Consider the following 25,946-nt stretch of genomic DNA (forward strand, 5'->3'; position numbering starts at 1 on the left):
CCCTTCCTAAAATGAAGTGCAATATGAAACATAAAATACTATAATCTGAGGTTCAGAACTTTAGTGCATTTGAAACAAAAGCCAAAACAGAGTATGGCAGTAGCAGCTTTTTTGTGCCTCTCCACATGCCATTGTAGCATTTCCATTCTCTGCCTGAGGCAAATGGTCATAGAAGCATGCCTTTTGTCTAATGGATTATTTTACAACAACAAAAGACACACTTCCAACCATCTCCCTTGGGGAAAAAAACAGAAGTGCTATGATGGCATGCAAAGAGGCATGGAAGAAGTCACTTCTTTCCCACTCCATTTCAGCTTTCTTTCCCATGCAATAAGGCTATTCTTACTGAGGATGAAAACTGGTGTCTGAACTGCACCACCTCAGGGACTCACGATTGAATATAAATATATATAAAAACATGGTCTTCCTTATATAAAAGAAGCAGGTGCAGGATAAAGTGAGTCTAGGACCTACACCCTTCCCCAATCCTTTCTCTCTGAATAGATTTTTGGCTGTAGATTTTTGTTTTGTTTTGTTTTGTTTTAAAAACAAGGAGAATTCATTCTTGTGGGTTCCCACCAGCACTCTGGTTATAGTGGCCACTTCTGCATCATCAACAAAGAAAGGTATTACCAGAAAAGTGAACAAATATTCCATAATGTTTGTGCATGTACAAGTCACTATAGTGTGGAAGACAATGGAGATTATCACATGGGTGAAAGGGAAGGAATGCTCCCTCTTTACCCACTGACAGAAGAAGGACGGGATAAGCACAGACACATTAAGGACAAGGTAAGGACAGGGTAAGGACAGGAGCGATCCCTCTTTATCCCATGTGATAATCTCCAATGTCCAAGTAGCTTTTGTGTCTCCTTGGTCTTCTGTCCTAATGCTTTTCTACACTGAACACTTGCAGGGCAATGATTTCACTTTCACTGCCATGGCAACATCTGATGGAATCCTGGGATCTGCTGTTTGGGGAAGATTATTTTGAATTCTCTACCTGAGGGCTCCAGTATCTCCACAACTACAAACTCTAGGATCTCAGAGGCTGCAGCCATGGTAGATAAAGTAGAACCATAATTCTACAATTGTGTAGTGTGAAAGGGTTCCCAAATGACAAGTGTTGATGGGCAACCTCATGTCTCTTGCTGGCTATTCTTTCTTATGGCTCGTTATCTTTCAACCCAACATTAATTCCATGTCCTTCAAAAGAAGTCTATTTTCAAGTATATGATGCCCTCTTCCAGCTCTTCCAAAAGCATCCCATAGTGGTTGCCCTGTCTCCCACCTTTGCAAGAACTAAGCCTAATGAGTGCAAAAGATTTCAGTTCCTTTTTCAGCACAGAAATGCTGCTCCGAGCTACAGCACGTTCTGCAGTTTTAAAATTGGATATAGATAAGACAACAGGTGTTTGCAAATGGTGGGGGGATAAAAATTCAGCAGAAACCAATTACATACTGGCCATTTTTCTTCTCTGAGCAAATAAGAAGCACTAGAAAAGAAAAATGACTAGAACAGAAATACCGTCTTTAATGAGCAAAAGATCTACATTTTTTTATCTCTCTCTCTAAGAACCAAATTTTGAGTTTCAGAGTAAATTACAAGTAAATTGTCTGCTTTGCCATGTTTATTATAGTTCACTGCACTGGAAATCATGCCACCTGCATAGAGAGAGTCATTCAGTAACCTAAACAAACATAATTAATGTGATAGAATTAATATGATGTTTTCATATCTAAGACAAAACAGGCAGATGGGACACAAAACTCTGAGATTCATCTGGTACTAAATAACAGGAGTTTGACAAAAGATATTTTACTCTACAGTGTTTATTATTTTCATATTTGATGAAGTGTGGTGAGGTCTCTGCTGTTCTTGTGTATCATGGCACCAGACAGCAGCCAATACCAGAATGCCATCTTTAATATTCAAATAGCCCATAGCAGATTCCATACAACAGAGATTTATAGATACAGCTGGGCATTTTTATCCCTATTCCAGCCCAGAAGTAAATCATAGTATGATTGCCATACATGGTTAAGAAATCAGCTATGAACCAAGAAGTTAATGGCTCCAATCTCACTAGTGGGTTTCTATTGTTGAGCAGGGATTTAAACCCTGGTCTCCAGAGTCATAGTCCATACTGTAACAATATTGCATTCAACTGAAGAAATGGACTTGATCGGTCCCCCACTACAGTGTCTCCAGCATGCTTCATCTGGTGAAATATCCTTTCATTACTCATCTATTATTCCTAGGAAGAGGTCTTAATCCACTGACATATGGTGTACACTCTTTGCCAGCTCTTAACAATAATAGGTTCCTTCTTTGAGGCTTTATCAGCCTCCAGAGGAAATCACTTGTGGGCAGCATTAATATGTACTAGAGATGACGGATGTAAAAGAAGCTCATTCACATTCAAACAGGTATGCTAAGAGTTTAGAGCAAGGAATGAAATGCACAAGCTTTCATCTCTTCTCATCCTTAGAACCAAACATGAAAAGCAATTTTCATCTAAATTCCAGGCAAATTAACAGAAGATACAGAGTAAAAGACAAATAAATAGGTTCAAAAGCATATTTGAGCCTGAACCCTCACTAGAAGCCAGAATGACTAAACTCAGGGTGTTGTACTTTGGAGACATCTTAAAACATCATGCCTCACTGTAAAAGACAAAATGCAATGAAAATGGAAGATGTTTGGAAAAGAGGAAGACCACATTACAGGTGGATTGCTTACATTACAAGTGGATGGAAAGGAAGCCATAGTCCTGAGCTTGCAATTGAAGGTCTTTCGTTCATAAAGCTACCACAAGTCAAAACTAAGTTGACAACAAATAATAAAAACAAGATAGAATTTGGATTACCAGGTTGAAACCCATAGATCAAGGGATAAGCTACAGGCGAGCATTTCAACTTCAGTGTCATCTCTGCCACAGTTTTACTAGGAATCATTAGACAAACCCTGGCTTTCAAACTATGGTCCAAAACACACTGCAGAAATAATGCAGTTTAAGACTGCTTTAGCTGCCCTGGCTCAATTGAGGGAATTCTGGGAACTGTAGTTTAGCATTTTCTGTCAGAGTAGTCTGGTGCCACAATAAACTACAGTTCCCAGGATTCACTAGCACTGAGCCAGGGCATTTAAAGTAGTCTCAATTATTTCTACAATGTGTTTTGGACTTTACTTGCCCATCTGCAGCATGTGAATAGTTCTATAGATCTACCTTGGACAAGATGCTTGTAGTAACATAACCAACTACATGTCCTCCCGATGATTGAAAATCTTGGCTAGTTTGATCAAGCCTGAAGTCTCTCATCATTCTGGTATAGGGTATCATACATAACTCTTTGCATAAACAACAGGTGTCTTCCATCCTTAAAAAGGCAATGTGTGCCCATTCCAGGGATATACCAATGGTTCATTTGTCAATGCCCCCTTCAGGATGTGGTACTTGAAAAGGTTACGGAAGCTGAGCTCCAGGTGCTCTTGAGGGATTAGAATATCTAAACCTATTCCAATACAAATTCAACTTGGTTGAAGACAGAATCAGCCTTGGTCACTCTAATGGATCACCTTCATCAGGAGCAAAACAATGCAATGCAATGCAATGTCATTCTCAACTGAATTTCTTTGGTGTCTCCACCAAAATGTATCTTTTGATACTGGCTCTGAGATCAGGGACACTGTATCGCTGTGATTCTGTTCCTACTGCCAGGATGATTTCAGAGTTGTGTTGGGCAACTGTATGTTGGTTCTTTGGTGCTTGCACTGTGTTGTACCTCAGGCTACCATATTGTCTCAAATGTTGTTTACCATCAACATTAAGCTGTTTGTCAGTAGTTACTGGGTGCAGGGGCATGATTTCATCTGTATATATACAGATAGATAGATAGATATATTTATGGGTGGGAGATTCCTGAGTTGGGGAATTAGATTGCCTATTCTGGATGGCACTGCACTGCCCTTGAAAGTTCAAGTTCATAGTCTGCAGGTACTTCTCAAGCCATCTATTGTCACTGAAGCCCAGGAGAACTTAGGGAATAGGAGTGCTTTTTATCAGCCTCCTCAGGTATGCTAGTAATGGCCATCCCTGGATAGGGATAGTCTGGCCACAGTGATCCACATATTGGAGACCTCAGCAGTGGATTATTGGAACATGTTCTATGCGAGGCTTCCTTTGAGAGTGGGCTGGCAACTGCAGCTGTACAACTCGTTATGTTAACTGAGTGGGGCAGCCTAACAGAAGTAAGTTCCATATTTTCCTAAAACAACCATAGCAGAAGCTGGTATCTTACTGGTCCAGATTTAAAATGATGTTATTAATATATGTTAACAACTTGGGATCAGAAAATCTAAGTGAATGTTTCTCTTACAGTAGTTTTCCTACTCACTAGAATATCCAGATGAAAACTTACTGGTTGTTCCATCACCCCCACAGGTATATTGATCAGCAACCAGGAAGAGGGCTTTTTCTGCTATAGTGCCCCACTTTGTAAAAATAAATAAATAAATAAATAAATAAATAAATAAATAAATAAATAAATTCCTCCCCCCTGCAGTACAAGGCAGCAAATCTGATGGTGTTTCAGCATTTGTTAAAATTCAGCTATTTGTCCAAGCATATGTTCCTTCTGATACTTAGCTTAGTGATGAATTTTCTTTGCTTTGTTTTTCTGTTTTGTTTTGGCTGTATATTAATTATTATTTTAATTAATGTGGGATACTGGTATGGGGTTTTGATAATGAAGAGTAATATACAGATATTTAGAATAAATAAATAATAATGGTGCACACATACACACAACCACAAGCAAGGTAACCTAGTACAATTTTAGCTGTACCCTATAACATTTTTCAGGTGGGAAAAATATCCTATAGGTATTTCTCTCTCAGCTTGAGATTTTCTGTTATTACATGTGTAAAATGCTATACATTGACATATTTGTATTATCTGTTTTTCCAAAACACTTATTTTTAAATAAAAATATTTTAAACCAATCTCATTCCCTCCCCCTCCTCCTCCCTACTTTTGCTGCCCTTGGACTTATGATGACCATTGTGCAACTAGTGCTGAAAAGGAAATGCCTCAAACAACCTCTTTTCAGGCTGACCTCTCAGGACTGGAAAAATCAAAAGCAATGGCATTAAACACAAGTTTTTCCATTTACAAAATGTCTGACTGGCTGTCTTTACTCGGCAATGTAGTTGAACTCCTAATTTGACACACAGAAATGTGTATTCTTGGAGAGCCAGGGGTTAATCCACTCTGCCATCCAAGCCAGGGGAGAGAAGTAGATTCCCAAATGCCACTGCTAAAGAAATTAATCCTGGAGCTTAACATCTGGATCCTTCAACTGCCAAGATTGCCCCAGTAGTCTGTTTCATTGCTGGGCCAGATTAAATAAGAATGATGAGCAGGAGCAGGTTCTGTACCATCAGCAGCAAGGAAAGAAAGAGGTGGGGGAAACCCTCCAAACCAAATGAGTTTTACCATTGTGTGCACCTGCACTAACGTGCATTTAAACAACATGCCACTTTTAAAGCTGTGTCAAAGAAATCCCAGCCGTGCCCGTCATTTTTTAAAAAACCTTGAAGATGGAGGAGGGAACTGTAAAGACAGTCCTATTAGCAGCCCACCTGTTTCTTATGTGTACAATTTATAACATCAGACTTTTTTAAAAATGTATTTGGTTTCTGGCATCTTGCAAAAATTGCTTCCATGTATTAATGCAGCTTGCAACAACAGATGGAGTTGCTGAATTCAAATCTAAATTCCAGTCCCTCAACATGTAGTCATATATTACAGCATAGAGATTGGTTTAGCTCCCTTAAAAAGCAGCTACCACTTGCAGGATCTAGATATTTAGTTTGATTTAAAACAATATAAAATTAGGGATATTTAGGGCATACGTCTGAAATGACAACAGCTTGACAAAAATTGCTGACTAGTTTCCCAAAAAAAAATATGTGACTATAAACAGGTCTCTGGGCATGCTAAGTGTAAACTTTGTCAGTTGGACATAGGTACCCTCTGGGTTTGATGTGGTTGCAGTGGTAAGCCTTCTTTTTACATTCATTCCAGGCATCTTCATGTCATCATGAGAAATACGTGCATGTCTGTGTGAATCGTTTTACCTCCTTTTGTATCTCTGTTTATGCATTTTATTCCTCTGGTTCTGCCTTCTCGGCTGTACAAAATGTCTCCTTTTTTTGTAAATATCTCTTCTTGTCCACCGTTTACACTTACACTATGGATCACGTAGCCACCCAGATGCTGTTAGACTGTAGCTCCCAATACCCTTAGCAAGCATTGCCAATAGTAAGAGGTAATAGGATTGCAGTTCATCGGCATCTTAAGAACCACATATTTTCCATCCCTGTTGTTGCTGCAGTTGGGTGATTTCAAGTTATCTCTGAACTTATGGTGATCCTAAGGCAAAGATATAATGGAGGTTCTTAGCAATTTTCTTAAGAGGGGGTTTGCCATTGTCATCCTTTGATGCTGAGAGAGTGTGATTTGCCCAAGGTCACCCATTGGGTTTCTATGGCCAAGCTGGGATTGGAATCCTGGTTTCCAAAGTCGTAGTCCAGTGCTCAAACCACTACGCCACACTGGCTCCCACCTCTAGATTACACCAATGCTATAAATATGTGCAATCTATGCCCAGGATGGTTTATAATGTGTTCTGCTACATCTGATTTTACTGGCTGACGCAGTCTGCAGTGTTCCTTAATTCGTGTCTGAACACTGCGTTTGGTGGTACGTATGTACACTTGTCTGAAGCTGCATGGTATCCAGTAAACTCCTGCGGTCATGAAAGGTCTCTCTTGTCCTTCGCTGTGCACAGCATGTGCTGGATTTTCTTGGTTGATTTGTAGACCATTTGGAGGTTGTGTTTTCTCACCAGTTTTCCTATTCTGTCTGTGACTTCTTTGATATATGGTAAAAAAAATACCTTCCTTTTGGGTGGTTGTTTGTCTTCACTTCTAGGGATTTTTTTCTGGTTCTGGCAGCCCTGTTTGAATGCATGGATCTGATCAAGAGAGTCTTCTCCTCTGAAATTATGCCATTTAATTCAAGTGCTTGAAATTATTCCATTTAATTCAAGTGCTGGGAGTTGGGGGTTCCTAATCATGGAGTATTGAACATATCTCTAAGGGATCTGCAATGGCACAGTCTAACTGCTCTTCTACCACTTGCCTAGTAGGAGTTATTTCCAGCAGATATGGGTCTCATTCTTTTTGTATAGGTTGGTGCATGCAGATTGCTAGCAGAAGCTTATTTTCCCATTACTTCCTCTTAATCGCAAGGAAGCTGATGATATGTTTGCCATATTATCTTGCAGCTGAGTACTGACCTAAGGGCAGAACCTAGTGGGGCATTGAAAGCTGAGAAGTATGACTCCCCTGGGAAGCACAGGCTAAGAGAGACACTTTCACTATTGATTACCTACATGAGAGGAACCCTGTGGGAACCAGCCAAAGGCCTATCTAATGCGACATTTTTTCCTAAAGTGTCTAGCCATATACCTATGGAAAATCCAAAAAAGAGAGCAATAGGACATCCTGTTTGCATTTCCCAGCAAATGGTATTTCATGGAGCAATCTCCTCTCCTCAAAACCTAACCTTCATCCCAAATGAAATTGAGTCTAAAGACATGTAAATGCAGCAGCACCATTATTCATTGCCACCTTCTTCATCCTTTGTACCTTCTAGCATTCCTTTGTAACTTCTAGTATTCATTACTTAAGGGAATGCCAAAAGGTTAAAATTTTCCAGACTCATTTAAAAGAAATATAAACCAGTCAAATGGAAATGACAGCTCACTCTGGATGCTATTTTGGATGCCGTAAACCACTTTTCAGTACAGAGTGTATCAAATTTAACATTCTGATATTTCAGGACAAGGTCTCAATGCAAGATTTAAAACCTGTTCTTTGATATATTAAAAATGAAATTGCTAAGAATATCTTAAAAACTGGCAGTGTATTGTAAGAATGTTATAGCTGCTTTTAAACACCATATAATTACTATACAAGATTTTCAACACAATAGAAGTGCTACTTTCCCTCATCCATTGTGCCCCTCCCCAAGTGATTTTTAAAGCTTCTGCAAGTACAAGCAAAGCTTGGAATGTTGTTTCTTGCTTTTACAAAGAACCTCATAAACATTACCCATTGCGCCTTAAAATCGTATTTAAATAATATCATGTTACATTACTCATTGCTTAAAAATGCTTTTTAGTTGGTTTTTCATTCCATTTTTTAAAAAGTAAAAAACTGTTCAAATATTAAATGGCCCCTTCTAAAAATCTCACCAATTGCCCCTAATCCATCATTTTAGAAGTAAAGAGAAACACCAAACCAGAGAATGGGAGTTTCTCAAAAGGAAGATACAGAAGGCACAATCTCAAACTGTTCAAACAGGCCATGGTTACTCCAGCTCAGACATCAAATTTGTATTTATGAGGTAAAGTGCCTCACGTGTGGAGGACAGGTTTGTGAGCATAGGTTGCATTGTATTGCATAATTAAATTCATGTATCTGGCAAAGAAAGCAACATTTCCTTGCATGGCTCCAGGTTAAAGTATGTAAATGATCCACTGTGCAATGACATGAAGATGTCAGGAATGACTGTAAGAATTAGGCTTACCACTGCAATCACATCAAACCCAGAGATTTTCCTGTCCATGAAAGACTGCAGGAGAACCCCGTAGAAGCCCTGGTTGCATATGGACTGCCTACTGCCCGGTGATGGAGCAGTGTGATAAGATCCACTTTCTTAAAGATACATCCCACATCTGTCCCAGAAGAAATAGCAATGTGATAAACTTCATTGTTTGCAGAGTAGATGTGGTGACAGAGTTGGCATTTGGGTTCGTGGCAGGGTCTTGGCCCTGTATTACTATCCGTATTATGTGTCATTGGTGTGAGTCATTGTATCTTTCTGAAACTTGCCTAGGAACATCTGTATGATGGCTTCCATTTTCACATAAATTACCACAAAAATATACTCCATAAGGACAGTAGATTACTCCTCCCCAAATCTGAGAACCTCACTCCCAACAGACGTCCCTGCAGCTTTCCTTGTGAAACCTTCCTATACAGGACATATCTGTGTGGTCAGTTATGTGTATAAAGAGGAAGATAGTGTGAATTTATAATTTTGTGAGATAAAGAGTTCACAGAAAGAAACAGTTCAAAAGTGCAAAAACCCACATACCTGATGTTATGTAAAGTTCATGTTTAAATTTTCTGTCTTACGCTGTGGTAGAAAGATTTATTCTCTCATCAGTGTCTACTAAACCTGCAGATTTCATCCCATTTTCTCTAACGGTTACAGATCTATAATCATCTGTGTGTTATCCATGATCGTAAATAAGAAGCCTAATCTTTGGATTTCCGAGCCTCACTTTTGTATTTGAGAGCTGAATTAAATCAAGGCTTTCTATGAACTGGCCCTAGCCAAATCTGGCCATTTTTCTGAATTGTGACACTGGGATTATACAAAAACTTGTAGCCAGTACATAAAGATAGTATGTTTTCATTAACACTATTGAATTGTTGCAGTGGGGGGGAAGAGAGTAAAATTGCCAAGTTGCCACTTGTCAGGTTTTCAGCAAAAATAACCAAGAGAAAAGCAATAATCTGGAGAAACTGTGGATGAAGTGCAGTACCAAACAGGAGGCAATAAGCTGAAGAAAAGGGAGGGCTCTACCTGTAGCACAAATGAAGAGATGCCCAGCTCCTGCATGCATGACCAGATTTCAATTAAACATCAAGAGACAGTCAGGATATATCATCTTTCTGCTTTGTTTTTCATCCCCCGCCCCCAGCAGACAGCAGAGGCACATCATAACACAGTGTCACCTTTAAATTAACCTAGTTTCATGTCACATATACAAAATGAAATAATTTCATCTAACAGTAAAGAAAATTCAGAGTTGTAAAATATAGAATCTCTCCCTTGGGAACTCATTAGCTTTTAAGGGTGCTACCTTGAAATACCAGCATTTTGTAAGCAAGTAGCCTCACTAACCCAATCTATTTTTGCAGCATTAATAGAAAGGTTTCATACAGGCCTGTCTTTCAAGGAGGTAATCAGAATCTCTTAATGCTAATAGGAGGTGGGGCGGTAATATGCTTAGAAATGGTCTCAAGTAATTTGGGGCCTTGGAAATCAAAACAACAGTTGTCTAAAAGACACTGAAAGGGACATTACCTCTCCTTTCCCTGCATATTTCAGATACAGTTCAGCCAAAGGTTGGACAAGTGAACTTTTGCACAAAACTTTGAAAGGTCTTGAACAGGAAACCACTGTGTGTATGTGTGTTTCTCATGCCAATCAATCAATTACAATAATAGTTGTATTGGCTAGCCCACATTTTACCAGCCAGTTTGCAAGAATGTCATAGGGGACCTTGTCAAATGCCTTACTAAAATCATGATATGCTATGTCTACCATATTCCCTTCATATACCATGATAGTAATTTTATATAAAAAGAGAGAGATCAGATAAATCTGGCATGCCTTGTTTTTGAGAAACCCATATTGACTTTTTGTGATTATGGCATTCCCTTCTAAATGTTCACAGAGTCTTTGAAGACTTATATACTTGTGCTTACGATGAGTAAGTGCTGGTAAAATGCTGTTAAAACATTTAGGAAGTGCATGTGCCTGAAAGCCTGACATTTATTTCCTTTAGCTCTTTGAATTTTCCAAATTATTTTATAGAGGTATGGTGTTTTCCTCTGACAGTCAAACTTAATGATAATATCTTAAACAATTTCCCCCCAAATACCGTATCATAAACCCCTGGTGCATGGGACATTTTTAAAGCAACACCTTGTTTTTTCTTCATTCTGAGAATGAACATGCCATACTGTTTTGAGCTTCCAAACCTGTTCTGCAGACTTTAAAAACTAAAAGACTACAAGCATGAGAGAGCGAGAATATCAAATTAGCATTACTTGTTAAGCAACATTTAATAGGAACCTAATTTTTAGAAAGGTTATCACCATTTGGCAATTAGATGATGATGGAGAGGCAGAAAGTTCTCAGAATTAATGCCGAATTACTAGGAGTGAGGTAATTAATTTAATCTCACCCTTTGGGTGACATTAATTTGATTCTGCTTTTGTTGATTGGCACTATGATGGTAACAAGTTTGAAATAATAAAATTGTTCCTTTCTTGTTTTGGTTTTTTCTTTTAATGCTTGGGTTAATCATGTGTGACGGTCTGTTGTGTTGATTCATTATGATGGGGCAAGCAACAGCTGGCAACCCATAGGTAGGATACTGTTCTCAGAGCAATTTTATCCATCCCATAACAAGCCCATGAAATATTAAATCAATATATAGTTAACAGGTTTGCTCAATTTCAGCTAGGGGGAAGAAACATTTTGGAAATGCAAATGGATCAGTAGAGTCAGACAAAGGGTGAAGAGAGATGTTAGAAAATGGTTGTTTGCATAATGCAAAGCCCATATCGTCTGCAGCCACATTAGACACCAGCTAGCATACCCAGGAAACACTGTGATAGGCAAAGTATGCTGAAGGCACTAGATTCTGTCTTGCCTTGGAAATTAAACAGTTTAACCCAGGTTAGTACTTGAATGGTAGACCACAAAGTAATACCAGGTGATATTTCAGAGGCCATTGCAAACCATCTCTGAGCATTCCTTGCCTAAGAAAAGCCTATGAAAATTCATGGGGCTGCCATACATCAGCAGGTGATTTGAAAGCACATACACACACAGGTATACATGGTAATGATATACACATCTCTGGTGAGGGGTGGGTTGTAATGAGACTACTGATAGTAAGCAGGTGGGGTGTGATTAACCAAGCATGGGCTGGCTTACTCTGGTAACAGGAACAGGGAAGGAAATAGCATAAGAGGTACGTACTTGGTGAAAGATCTGTTTCTCATTAACCTTTCTTGGAATGCTTTATGGGATTAGAAGGAGATATGGACCTTGGAGCCCTGGCATATTCATTCTTCCAAAAGTTTGCAAGAAGGAAGAGGGAAAAGCCCCCTCTCAGCTTGCTTACTGAATGGTGAGAAAGAGATGAAAAGGACATGCTAGCACATGTATTGATCCAGTCTTGGTATTGGAATGGTGTTGCCCACTATGTAGATGGGAACATTCCTCCCACACCATAGTGGCCTGCATAGGTTTGGTTTAGACTTGGTATATGACCTTGTTGTCCTTCCTAAAGTTTTAAGTATAAATATAAGGCCTTATAACCCACACTGTTGTCTCAAGTCTTCTTTCTGGAACAAAAATGCATCTCAAACAAGCCCCAAAGGCCAGCTCAAACAAGTTGGACTTAACAGTGGTTTCAAATAGAGATTAGTATTAAATTCTTGCAAATCTTTATGAGAGGAAGTCTCATATGAGGATATGGAGCCGATATCAATAATGTCTTTTCGTCCTTGCTGAGGCATTCTCAGTGGAACTGCAGATTATAAAAAGGTACAAGTGATTTCTCAGCTGTGTTGAGGACTGTCATTCAAGATTCTAGGTTTATAACCAGCACCTTGAATTGTACCAGGAACATAACAAGAATCCAGGTCATATATTGGAGCACTGGTTATTGTGCCCTTCTAGATTCCTTGTTTGATTTGAATGTATTGCGCTCCTGGAGAAAAGAAGGTTAAGAGGTGATATGATAGCCCTGTTTAAATATTTGAAGGGATGTCATATTGAGGAGGGAGCAAGCTTGTTTTCTGCTGCTCCAGAGACTAGGACCTGGAGCAATGGATGCAAGCTGCAGGAAAAGAGATTCCACCTGAACATTAGGAGGAACTTCCTGACAGTAAGGGCTGTTCGACAGTGGAACACACTTCCTAGGAGTGTAGTGGAGTCTCCCTCCTTGGAGGTCTTCAAACGGAGGCTGGATGGCCATCTGTCGGGGATGCTTTGATCTGGATCTCCTGCATGGCAGGGGGTTGGACTGGATGGCCCTTGCAGTCTCTTCCAACTCTATGATTCTATGAAACCCTTAGGAAAGGTTGTCCCCAAATGTAAAGATCAGCAAAAGATGCATCCAGCTTTACAATAGGGTGCAAATTAGTTAAGGGGATTGATGTTATTGGAATATTTTCTGTTGGTGTTAAAAGTAGTAAGAGGTGCATAACACAGGGCCAAAGCAGACTGCCCAGAAGGAGCAGTCTCTAGCCATTCTGGCCCTGGTCAGGCTGGGACTACAGCAACCACACGGCCCACTCACAAAAGTGGGCTGCTGCCATGGGCCCAAACTGGAAGCTGGCAAGAAGATGAAATCTGCTGCTAAAAGCTCGTGCTGGCTTGGCGTGGACTCAGAGTGGCTTCTGGCCACTTTAGGGATATATGTCATCTAAACACCATGCCCCCCAAATGGCTGGAATATGGTTTATTTGATCCATCTGTTTTGGGCCATAGTGGGACAGCATAAGCTGTGCAAATATACAATCACAAGTTGTACCGTTTGCAGCATGCAAGATACTTCATCAGACAAAACAGGAGGGGAGGAGGGAACCATGTTCCCAAACACAGAAAATGTTAAGAGTTATTATAAAGCTCTGAAAAAGGTGTGTGACGCTGGCATGTAGAGGTTATGGTAACACTCTATTTACTTCAGCTCTCGCTCTCTTTCCTCTAACAAGGAACCAAATTTTTCTGTATGAATTGAATGAATGGAGGTTTAATTAAAAAGAGAAAATGGCTTTAGAAATCTCGAGCATACGATGAACAAAAAGCACAGTAGATTGGAAAACAAAATTACATTTTCCCTGCAGAGTTAATTAATAAAAATGTTCTACATTGACACATAATTCAAAGGATTATTTAGAGACATTTCACTGACAGGAGCAGCACAACATGGGGGAAAATGGTAAAAAATCTGCCCTTATCCCATTAAAGTACTGAATATGTAAGCATTTAAAAAGCAGATTTTTTCTGTCATCATTATATACAGAAGGAAACATAATAGGATGGAGATGAAACTATTCATGCAGCTTTCCTTTTGATTAGTCAAGAAGCACTTACATTTTCCAATATTTTTGGTGTGCCCATGGGGCAGGTGATAGACCTACCACTGTGTGTGTGTGTATGGGGGGGGGGCAGTGATCTATTCCTGAATTTACTGCAACTCCAAAAGCCGCTCTGAGTTGAGTAGGAGCTCTGCTAAACTGAACCCCATCACTTCACAGCACCCATGAAACTAAACAATTCACCAGCAAAATTCAGAGCAGCAGTAAAATAAAAAATTAATTCATCACCCTCGTAATGGTGGATTCACTGGGAAGACCATGAGTACATCTCATCCTCTCCCCTGCCCCAACCATTTTTGTGAGATCTTTGCCATAGAGTGAAACCCTCAACCTCAAATCTTGTGTTATTAAAGTGCATGAGAAGGGAAATGATATGAAAATTACCAGTGGCTGATCATGAATAAAAAGCATGTAATAGAATGCCGCCCCTCACTTAACCCCACTCCTGACCTCTCATCAGTGTTATGCATGAGTACACAAGGAGACATTCCATATGATGGAGTGGTTGTACTGTTTTACAGCTGGGGGCTGACCATTGGCATCACTATGGGCATGTGGCTGGTGCAGAATACACTGTGTGTCATTAACAGGGGGGTGTTAAACCAGCCCTAGGACCACCACCCACCTCCTTCTCTTCTACCACCACCACCACCCCGCAATGGTGTCAGTGCCATAGCCATCCCTGCAGGTGCCTACTGGCCACTGGCATCTATGGATAAGAGTTGAGTGAACTGTGGCAAGGGAGAGGAAATGTCTCCATCAAGATTGCCCCCAGCTCTGTATGCCATTTGCATGCAGGATGGGGAGGGTGGCCTTGGCCTGGGGAGCACCATAATGGGATGGACCTCATTCAGCCCTCTTGTCCCTTGCTGCCTCTGAGTCAAAGGATAAGCTCAACTAGAGGGGGAGCTGGTTGTGCAAGGTGGGGCAGAATATGCCTCCTTCTCCTCACCCAGACAAGCCCCTGGCTTTCATTCAACAAGAAGGGGCCTGGCAATACCAAATTTGGAATTATATTATGAAGCTTTTCAACTACTACAATTGGGAAAATTTGTTGAGGATAATACTTCAGACACTTGTGTACAGATGGAAGGAAGTAAAGTAGCAAATGTCATCATGGTAACCAATATGTTTACAGGAAAAAAAAGTATGGAAGCTATAACAAAAAAAACCTGGATGATCCATTTACCAAAGAACAGCTTAATACTTGGTTTAAATATAAGAAACTACTAGCACCAACCCATCATCTCTTTGTCTATTTTTAGAAAACCAATTATTCAAACAGGACAATAAATAGAATCAATTTAAAGGGTGGAAACAGAAAAGAATTTACAGAATAAATTATTGTATCTGTGGAAGTCCATTCAATTATAACAAGTGATACAGACTGAATCTAATATACCCATTTTGGTTGCAATTAATGCAAATCAACACATTTCAGATAAATGTAATCAAGAAAGAGCCCTCTCCCCTCAGAGCATTACCTTTAATTGAATCAAAGTGTAATGATAGTTTGAATCAAACCAAATAACAAACTTCAAAGCTATATCAGGTAATTTAAGGAGCTAAATTCAGTATGTTAAAGGATTGAAATTACGATGGATGTCAGATTTCAGGGTAAAATAGAAAACAAACAATGGAATTTGGTTTGGAAAACTCGAAATTAGAAATCAATATTGGCACTAATGGCAGAAAATTATACACAAATGATACAAAAGTCTATTTCAGAGGAGCATTTACTGATATCTCTTTCTGAAGTCAGAATGAGGATTTGTCATATAAAATGTCATATCACTTTTGATGTGCAGTGAGACTACAAATGGTCAAAATGTGGGGAAAAATAGAGAAATTATCAATTAAGACAAGTCACACACTCTCAGCCTCAGGGGATGGTAATGGCAACAACCCCCGCTGGAAAAACTTGCCAAGAAAATCCTGTGATAGTGTCTCCTTGGGGTCACCATAAGTTGGAAACAACTTGAAGGCAAACACACACACTCAGATAGGATGTGGGCTATAGCCTTATCAGAGAAGTTAACTTTTATTTAAGACTAGCAAAAAGGATATAGAAAAGAAGACTGTTGTTGTTTTTGTTGTTATATGAAAGTCATTTATTATTTTTATGAGCGATAGTAATATTGAATTTAAACCACTGAATGATCAAGTTAAATTTTGGATTAATAACTTTTGTTGTGTGCCTTCAACTTGTTACCAGTTTATAAAGGCTCTAAGGCAAGCCTATCATGTTTTTTGGGGGGAGTTGAGAAAGGGCATGAAACCCCGATCTCTAGAGTCCAAGTCCTATGCTCAAAACACTACATCATGTCTCTCTCATTAATAACTAGATAAATGCTATTATAATAACATGTAATGGAACAGAATGAAAATTGTGGAGGTAAGAGGCTTGACAGAGTGATATTCCTATTATGTACTACAAACTGGGGGAAGGTTGGAAAGGGGGTGGGTTTGTTTTTAATGAAGGTGGGAATTGTTGCAATACTGTTATTGTATTATTGTTAAATATTTAAAAAGTTTTTAAAAAAGAATATACTGGCTCAGAGTCTTCTTCTTTGGAGGTTTTTAAACAGAAGCTAAATGACCATTTGTCAGGAGTGATTTGACTGTTTATTCCTGCATAGCAGGGGGTTGGACTGGATGGCCCTCAGGGTCTCTTCCAACTCTATGATTCTATGATGTTATGCCCTCAACTCATCCTGTCACACAGAGTTAGTAAGGCTGTTTGATGACTTGTCTCCTATTGCTCTCTCTCAAGTACGGAAGACTTTTTCTCATTACAGGATAAGTGAAGAGTGAATGCCCTTACAAGCGGTCTTCTCTAGTCTATTACTAACTACTTCCCTGCTGGGCCTCACTCTTGACTGTAGTTAGATGTTTTAAAGACAAGAATCTCAGAGACTTCTAGAAGATGTTTTTGTTTATTTACTTATTTTGATTACTATCCTACTTTCTGCCTATAAATTGACTCAAATGTGGCTTATGATAAATAGTACAAATACTCAAAATGAATAAACAAACATTTAAAACACATCTTTTTAAAAAACAGTCCATTTGCAACACTCACCCAGCTAAAAGCTTCTTCCACATCAAGTGATATCAGCTGCCACAGACTCACCTGAATAGAAAGATCTTTGCCAAATGACAGAAAATCAACAGTGGAGGAGCTAGCCAAGCCTTCCTGAGTAAGACATTCCAGAACCTGGTAGCCTATATAATAAAGAGTATTTTTAAAAAAATCTTGATCCACTCACATCACTCCAAACATAAATTGGTGCGATTTCAAAAGTCTCACCCTTCCCGATTCTCTACAGAGAATCATCTAGTTCAGGCCCACCCAATTTACTCTCCATAAACCTTAATACAGCCTACCAACCAGGTAGGTAAGTCCATTGGCCATCTTCTTCTTCCTATTTTTGCACTGCCAGACAAGTGGGAATGCACTTGTGACAACTTATGAGGAGGTTTAATAAATACTGAATGAGCTTCAATAAACATGTATGTTCATCTTAGGGGTCACAAGTTGTGTGAATTTGTCTTGATGATAATGATTATTATTTAGCTGCGGATTAAGCATAACAGTTCAGATAGTCTTTGAGATTTTCTAACACCCTTAAAATAGAGCAGTGGCATCACCAGTGTGGACTGCACTGGGTGACACCCCATAAGAGATTTGACACTGGGCTGAGGACTCTTCCGTCTCCCTTGTGGATTCTTTTCGAATTATTCCTTTCCTTCCAACTCATTGTAGTTTGATCTATAAAGGTACCCATTTGCCTGCAGCTGTGGCAATGACACACCAAGAGGGAGGTGTCTCTGTAGCTTTGACAGCATCTCAAGTGCCAACAAAGATGAAAGAACTGGAAGTGGGAGAAGAGGAGGTACCTTCTTCCCACCTGGTTGGCATCACTACCAAAACAGCAGCTGCAGTTGATGTTGTCCCATTTATCAGGAAAGAGGGTACTAGAGCTAAAGCAAATTAAGTCATTCTAGTTCAAACATATCCTACAACAGTGTCACAACATCAGGGTTGAGCTCACAATGAATTAATGCTATTTTATTATGGTGGGAAGCAATAGTTCAGTTTATTGAACACAGTTCCAACTTGAAATGGGGGTGGGGATGGGGGTGGAAAAGGGCAACACCACAGATGTGTTCTTTTCTTATAAATCTCTTATAAATCAGCCACAACACATGTAGTGTGCTCTGTTTTTTTAAAGCCTATGAAGCATGGTAACTTAAACATTGGAAAACCCAAGTTCAAATAGCAACTCAACTACACTACAGTCTCAGGTCAAATTATTGACACACTGCCTGACACTGTGTGAAGAGCTGGGAGATTACAAAGCCCCTGTTAGTAGCATTTTAGATAGCATGGAATACAACAATAACAAATAAATAAAACATTTCATACCACAGTGCTGTATTAACAAGGAATGCATATTGCTAGCATTGTCATCTTATCATGCAAAATGATCCATATTGTGTGTGTGCCAACACAGATAGATATATATTTTAAAGGCTGGCCTCCAAAAACTATAGTCAACTGTTCTTTCATCAGTTCACAGAACAGCTTGCTCTCAAGGACAGAAAGAACAGAGATGAGGAGTTCTGAGAGCTCCCCTCCCTCTTTTTTGGTCTTTTGACTGGAAGGCTGGTGGAATTGCTAACTCCTGCAGATATTTAATAAAAGCCAGCATCTGTACTCGTCTCCCTCCGATTAGCCAGCATTATCCTGAGGCCAGCCTGACATGCAGTGAGGCTTGAAGCACAGCTACAACAACAGAAGCACAGAATGACCGTTTCCTTTGCCTCCAGCAGCAATTGCTCAGTCAATGTTCCGTTTTTGGTTTTATTTGCCTCTAGGTCGGCCTCGGTTATGCACCCTAAATGATAAGGCCCAACAGCTACCTTCAGGAGGCTCCACTTCATCAATCTTGACTGCCTTTGGGGACAGGAAATCTAAGTAAGGAGCACTGTGTCATGCCTCAGAGATAAACATGGAGCTAGTACAGCATTGCTGGTGCTTTCATTCTGTTAGGATAAAGTGCCACGATGCAAATGGAAAGAAAACATGAAATACTGTCAGGAATTGATAGCTCATGCTGGAGACCAGACAGTATTTCTAGAAATTTAAAAGCAGTTTGAAAAGAGAGCTACTGCCCACTGTGGTGAGCAGCTTTTCTTATTGTTTCAAAAACCCAGGTGGCCAAATTGAAAATGAGACCAGAGATCTGTGCACACTCCTTAAGACGGGACCTCTCTGTCAACCTATTTTACACACTTTCTCAAAAAGGTTTTTTGTCACTGATAAAAGAACAAGGGTTCCTGGTATTGCATAAGAAAAACTGGTGCATCTAAGTATATTTGTTCCTGCGCTATCTATTGATGGAGAGGGGTAATTTAAAAAAAAAGATCAACATCATCATTTCTAAAATGGAAAGTGAAATAAATAGATGGGGAGGGGAGGAATCTCTCTCATCTTCACATTCAGTTCTTGGTTTGTTTTGAAGTACAAATCAAGGGAAGAGATTTTAAACGTTTGTGTGGGTTTCTGCCAACCAAAACACCCAATAAGAGGAGGATGCATGACACAGATGCTCAAAGCCATGCCCTTCCCTCAGCCATCCTTGAAGGCCATTACAAGTAGTTCCACTTCTCACACAGACTATGCCCCTCTGACTCTGGCCAAATAGAGATAGCAGAGCACGTATTACTCCAGTGCCCATGCTACAAGGTCATCTGCCTCAGCCTTATTCCACCTGTACTGTGTAAACCTCAAGGAAACACCAAGCAATTTTACAGTTCTTTGTTGCTTATGAACAGCAGTCCTGATATAGCATATAATGTTGCCAGATTCTGCATGGCTGCGGTTAAGATCTGTCTAGCAATGACCTCCGCAGTAGGCTAGTACCAATCCTGTCCTGCCACACTGGATCTTAAAAGGATATTTTAAATACTGTTTTTAAGCTGTGTTTTTACCTTATTTTTACCTTGATTTAACTTCTTCTATTTTGTATCCCCTTTTTACTTGTGCTGGTCTATGACCATAATAAAGTGACTTTACTTGACAACAGAGGCTTTCATCCAGCCTGGCATAGTGGTGGGCAGAAAAATGTGTTACATTTCTAAAATCAGATGTGATGCTTTCCTAATAATTCATCTATCCTGTTGCATCACCAGATTGTCCTGACATAAAACGGTATAGATTGGGCCCTCCACATTCACTGAGGTTAGGGCCACAGGACATTCATGAAACTGGAAAACCATAAATAAAAAAACCCACACTTTTTTTAACTTGAAAGAATACCTCTAGGTCTTCCTAGGTCTTCCTGCTGAGAGGTTGTTGACCATGGGAGTGTGCTGGAGGACCTATAAATGTTCTCTTTGGGAATATCTAGGTCCTCCTCAAATTTAAAATACGGGTGGCATGCTTATATGTTCTATAATAAAGATAAAGTAAACAAAGACTTTTAGGCCCCATACAGACAGGCCAAAATAAAGCTGCTTCAGGTCACATTGGAGGTATGCTGTTTAAATGATGCATGTGTCCTAAGAGTCCGGAAGCCACACCAAAGCCATACTTCAGACTGGAGCGTGGCTTTGGCGCAGCTTCCAGACTCTTAGGATGCATGCATCATTTAAACAGCATATTCAATGTGACCCGAAGCAGCTTTATTTTGACCTGTCTGTATGTGCCCTTATAATCACTATATAAGAAATGCATTGTAGAAGGTATAGGGAAAAAAATTAAAAAGTTTATTTTCCCCAAAATGCTGCTGTGGGCCTTGTCCCACAAAGCTCTTTATATAACAGATCCATGCGGAAATGAAAAGTGGATCAGATTTAAAGATATTGTGATCAAATAAGGTAATGTATTTAAGATAAGCATAAGAGAAGAGTTGGAAAAAGAGGGGTTATCTAACAATTCGTTTCAATACTTGCAAATGAAAGAGAGAATACACATAGATAGTAAAGAAGGATTAGATGATAAAAACTCAGATTTGGGGAATATTCTGATGTCAGGAGGCAATAAGATATTATCAAAATTATATAAGTATCTTTTGAAATTATACACTGAGGCGGAGACTATAAAAGATAACATGATAAAATGGGCACAGAACTGTAGTTATACTTTGGATATGGAGCAATGGGAAAAGACATGGATACAAAGACTGAGTTACAGTAGATGTCAGGACCTAAGAGAAAATTATATGGTAACACACAAAAAAAACAATGTTAGAAATGTCAAAAGGAAAAATGTACTTTGTATTTCATGTGGTGGACTTGCAACAGAACAAAAGAATATAGTATTGAGACACAAAAGACAATTAATAAGATACTATTGACAGATATAAAGTATAAACCGGAAATATTTCTATTAAATATGATAGATGAACAAAATGAGAAAACCATGGATGAATACTATTTTATATGATAACAGTGGGAAGGATGTATGCCAAGTCCTGGAAAAAAAGAAAAGATTCCAGATATAGAGGAATGGGAATTAAAGCTGTATGAAGTGATTGACATAGATAAATTAACCAGAAGTCTTGAACATGAAAGCTCAAATAAATACTTAGAGGATAGGGGAAAAGGAAGAGATTATTTTACACATAAGTGGGGGGGAAATAACCAAAGTCAAATTTCAAAGAGAATAAACTGAACCTGTTCATGAAAATGTTTAAATATGGAATGTAGATAAAGAAGGATAGATAAAACAAATTAAGGAAGAGAATGAATAAAAAAGGGGGAAGGGGAAAAGGGAAAGGGGAAAAGATAAAAATAATAATAAAAGAAACTAGTGAATAGAGAGAAAATTGTGTGTGTGTGTGTATGAACTAAAACCTCTTTTAAAAAAGATACAAAATTTGTACAGAGTTACAGGGTCTTATGCACATAAACAGAAAAATGAAAGGTTATGTTCTTCATATGAACATATGCTAAACTAGGTAAGCATTGGATAACAGGATAAAGTGTTTATAACTGAGCCTGATGTTAAAAAGAGGAGTAATCATTTTATGTTGATGTGAATAATGTTATGGCTGGATATGTGATAAATTGTATGTATGTATGAAACGTGTGTGTGTAAATATGTATATATAGTAGCCCCTCAGTTTTCATGGGGATCCGTTCTGGATCCCCTCCCCCCCCCCCCCGTGAAAATAAAAAATCGCCAGTATTCAAGCCCCATTGGCTTGAATACCAGTGTGCACCCCATTTTGTCTCCCTACGTTTTCTGCCTGCAAATGGGTGAGGGATGCGGATTTGAAGTCCGTGAAAACAGATGGATGACTGCATATGCCTATACACACACACACACACACACACTATAAAGAGAACATATTAATAATCAAATAAAATAACTGAATAATCAAATTCACAAAAGTCAAAGCCACAAATGTCGAGGGTTGATTGCATTAGCCCAGAAAGATGGTTCTATGAAAGGAGGCAGCACCAGGAGAGGCAGAGAAGAGCAAGAATAAGAAGCAATATCCTCCCCCCAATACTCCCATGCACACATAATAAGGCATCATGCCACTAATTCAGATTAAACATTTGCTGAGGTTCTTGACTGCAGAAGGATTTTATCAACTTCAAAGAATTTTATGCTCTGCTATAAACTGGAGACTACAAATGGGATTACTATAGGAAAGAGTTGTTGTAATTCCCTATCACCCTGAAGCTTCATGAGACAGCAGAAATCTCTTTGGAAGAAATAGGCTAATGTTCTCTTTCCTGAAAAATAAGAAGCAACAAAGAATCTTTAGAGCCCTTGTGTGTTACTTTCACAGACTGCTGCAGCAAATAGAGTGATTAACGGTTAGGGAGATTCTGTTATTATGGACTGACCAGAAAGTGGCCTAAGCAAGTCAGTGTTAAAATTATTACATACATTGCTGCAAAACGGGGTGGAATAAGGATAACAGGGCTGGAGAACATGTGGCCTTAACAGATATCATTGAACTAAAACTCTAATCAGCTCTAGACATCTCAGTCAATGTTGTGAACAGATGCCTATTGAAGTCTAACAACATTTACAGGGCTACATGTTCCCTATCCAGAACAGAGTACAGTGAACTGGCATGAGTACAATGGCGGGATACAGACCGCCGCTTTGCGGCGGTCTCCCGCCGGTGCCATTTGCTCCGCGAGGGAGCCGCAGCAGCCAAACCGCGCGGCTCCCGCTCGGAGCTTCTTTTTGCGGCGCCTTTATGACGTCGCGAGGCGCCGCTGGCGCATTCGCGACGTCATAGGCGCCGCGACACGTCTGGACGCTATGCGTCCAGTACGTAAACATGGCGGCCCCCATGTGGAAGGGGCGCCGCCATGTTGTACGTATTCTATACGTACTAGGGTTAGGGGGGTGCGGAAGCACCGCCCCTTCCTAACCCTAGTACGTATAGAAGACGTACTATATGGCGGTTTGTATCCCGCCAATGGTTCACTAAATAGGTTCTTTACCCACCGATCCACCCACCCACACAAACACATGCATACTTACATAAGAATTTTGTTGACAATAGTTTCCCATATTTCCATCCACATCTGCTATAATGCTGCCATCATGTGATGGTAACAGTACTACTTTCCCCCCACATAGTATCAGCTGCTTACTTTGCCTTCTGATTCAAAATGCCAAACTGAATAAAGTATTCAACATTCAGCAAGAAGACTGAACAAGATTTTCTGAAGAAGAAGATAAAGAAGACGACGACATTGGTAAACAACATTAGACCGAAATGTTTTGATAAGCATGAAGATTAATTTTCTGTTTTTGTTTATTTTATTTTTAATAAAAGAAATTAGCTTTAAGTGAAGAATTATCTTATATAGATCTCAGAACATTTCATTCATACTGCAACTAGGGGTGAGAGGGAGCGCAAGAAAGGAACCCCAATCACTGAACATTTTCAGAAAGACTTCAGCTTGAAGAACAGTGAGGATATTTGAGGTCTAATTGGTCTTGCTTCAATGCCAGATGATGGACTATTGAACTTTTAAGATCCTCTTCAGGTCTTGAAATCCTACGATTTTATGCTGCAAAGGTTAGGCAAACTCAATTCAGCTGGAAATACTGATAGAGTGAAAGCACTATGGCACTAGCCTGTAGAGGTTGGCAGGTTGTCACTATAAGCTAATCAATCATTTTCACATTTAAATACTCCAGTACAACCTCATATCATTATACTAGGCTGTATGTGTCAGTCAGCAGAAGAACTGCATGGAAAAATTCAAAGTTCATTCAGAAGCCTCAAACATCAAATCATTTTTTCCCTGTGTGACTGAATTTCACAACCTCTCAAGTGTTTGTTAATTTTTTTTTGTTCTGCTCATAAATAGCTGTGTTTTATGATTTTCATTTTGAAGAGGTGTTTTGAAAAAGATCTATTTCACAACACACCGCGCCACTCCAGTTTATCGACATACATTCATATTTGTTTGACCTGTATGTTATAATCATCAGCATGCACTTTCATACTGAATCTATTTTAACACATAGAACAACTTATCTTTTTTCCTAATTATAATTAAGCAAGGAAATATGCAGAATAATGACTTCATAACCCAGCATAATAATCAATTAAAGACATAATCAACCAGCATAATAACATCAGGACATAAGTTGAATTGTACATTAATGGAGAGGACTTTTGATACAAATTTGTTGTTATAGGTGGCAGCTCATTGTTTCTTGTGTTATACTGTTCCTTGCCTGCTTCCAAAAATGACATTTGACTATGCTTGTTGAACATATACAGGAAGGAAAGAAAAGTAAGACCACGTATACATTTCTGACATATGCAAAGAATAATGCAGAAGCAACCTATGGTCCTTCAGATGATGGGCTGGAGCTTCCATAATCCCTTTCCATTGACTATGCTGATGGGACTTGCCTTTTGGAAACATTTGGAAGAGAAGTTGTCAACCGCTGGATGTGAGGCATCACATAGTCAGGTATATAGTGGTCCTTTGAGCAACCAAGACCTGAGCTGAGGCTATATGAAAATCAGCCAGCCTACTCTCAATGCAATCATGCATGAGTATGCTTCATGAATGTGTATTTTCCAGTCTCGCTGGGTTTACAAAGGCGGGTTACAAACCGCCACTTGGGACGTCCTCAGGACGTCCCAGTTTAAAAAAGGGGCGTCTCTTCCAGACGCCCCTATTCCTGTTACGGACTCTGTCCATAACAAATGGCGGCGCCTGTTCCATACGGCCGCCAGCATCTTGACGTAACGGACGCTGTGCGTCTGCACATCGTGCGGTGCTAATGACGTTGTGAGTGCGCCATTGGCGCCTCGCGGCGTCATTAGCGCGCCACCAGAAGAAGCTCCATTTTGGAGCTTCTTTTTTGCTCCGTAAGGGAGCCGTGCGGTTTGGCTGCGGCGGCTCCCTCGCAGAGCAAACAGCAGCGCCAGGAGACCGCCGCAAAGTGGTGGTTTGTAACGCCTCTAAGTAATATTTGTAGCAGAGATGGCAAGGTGATGCTGCAGTATCCTGGGCCACCCATACTGCACCACCCAGTATTCACCATAAGCTGACTAATTTTTAAAAAAATAGTAAAAACTGTAGAGTTATGCCAAAGTAAAGATATTTTTTCCAAACCTGCATAGTTTATTGTAGGCACAAGAATTCAGCCACGAGGAGGAGGAATTGCCTCCTCAGGTGCAGGAGGAACCTGAGGCTCTGCCAGGCCCCAGTTCTGCCCTGCCATGTCCCAGCTCTGTTCTCTCAACCCCAGTGGATTTGGCTCAGCCAGGCCCTAGCTCTGTGGGAGCTCCTCCAGTGGAGCCTGCGGCTCAACAGCCCAGCCTTGCCCCAGTAGAAGTGCCAGAGTTGGGAGACATAGAGCAGCAGAGCATTGAGGTTCCTACCTTTA

This window comes from Sceloporus occidentalis, unplaced genomic scaffold (assembly GCF_023333645.1).
Source record: "Sceloporus occidentalis isolate IW3139 unplaced genomic scaffold, rSceOcc1.0.p SCAF_2, whole genome shotgun sequence".
Taxonomy (NCBI): domain Eukaryota; kingdom Metazoa; phylum Chordata; class Lepidosauria; order Squamata; family Phrynosomatidae; genus Sceloporus; species Sceloporus occidentalis.